Below are 312 nucleotides of genomic sequence, written 5' to 3'. Positions count from 1 at the left end.
GTACCACAGTCTGGGAGACTGCTTCAACCCATATAGAGACTTCTTCAACTTGCAAACCAAGTGACTCTGTCCAGCTGCACTGAACCCCTCTGGTTGCGTCATGTAAATTTTCTCCTCTAATTCACAATGGAGAAAGACAGTCTTCACATCCATCTGTTCTAAGTGCATATCCCGGCTGGCTACCAAGGCAAGCACTGCCCTGATAGAAGTGTGTCTCACCACTGGGGAGAAAATCTCATTGTAGTCGATCCCCTTCTGCTGTGAATACCCTTTTGCTACAAGACGAGCCTTGAACTTTTCCCCTTCTTTTTC

Source organism: Lupinus angustifolius, chromosome LG16 (assembly GCF_001865875.1).
Source record: "Lupinus angustifolius cultivar Tanjil chromosome LG16, LupAngTanjil_v1.0, whole genome shotgun sequence".
Classification (NCBI taxonomy): Eukaryota; Viridiplantae; Streptophyta; class Magnoliopsida; order Fabales; family Fabaceae; genus Lupinus; species Lupinus angustifolius.
This window is presented reverse-complemented; position numbering follows the sequence as displayed.